Source organism: Nannochloropsis gaditana, assembly GCF_000240725.1.
Source record: "Nannochloropsis gaditana CCMP526 unplaced genomic scaffold scaffold130, whole genome shotgun sequence".
Taxonomy (NCBI): Eukaryota; class Eustigmatophyceae; order Eustigmatales; family Monodopsidaceae; genus Microchloropsis; species Microchloropsis gaditana.
Genome location: NW_005803823.1, coordinates 17,738 through 18,475, shown reverse-complemented (window position 1 = coordinate 18,475; position 738 = coordinate 17,738).

Here is a 738-nt window from a genome sequence, read left to right as displayed (position 1 = left end):
GGGGATGGCCCTGGCCGAATGTCCTCAGGAAGGCCCCGGCGGTCCCCGGGACCGCCCGCGTCACCACACTCTCCACCTCCAAAAACCCGTCCTTGACCAAGAAGAGCCGGTGCGCCTCTTTCTTGCCCGCGGTCCACAAAGGCTCGTACCGTCGGAATTTCTTCCGTTGGGCCTTGGTCAGGTTGTCGGCCCATTTGTCCAAGACCCGTTTCCCGCGCTTTTCCGCCTGCCGCCTTAAGGCGACGTGGGTGCTCTCAAACACGTCCGTGAGGAGGGAGAAGAGATGGTCGTCGATGGCAATCACCTCGCAGCGGGGGCTCAAGCACTCGCAGGACATGGCTCGGGGGAGGACGCTCCCGTCCGTTTCCATCATCATCTCCATCTCCCCGAAGGCCTCCCCCCCCTTCAACGTCTCCAACCCGACCTGGATGCTGCTTCGCCCGTCCGTGGGGCAGGTGAAACGAAGCAGAACTTCCCCTTTCTGCAACAGGTAGAAGGTGGTGTCCACCTCTCCCTCCACATACATCAGTTCCCGGCGAGTGAAAACCTTGGAGGGGCAGAGGGGGGGAAGGAGGTTCAGGAGCTGCTGGTGGGTGACGGCCGTGGGCGTCTTGGAGTGTGGGTCCCCGTGCCCAGCCAGGACCATCTCGGTGAGTTCCTGGGGGAGGGAGAGAGGGAGGAAGAGAGGAAGGGAGGAAGGGAGGGAGGGTGGGAGGTGAGGGGAACATGCCAAGCGCG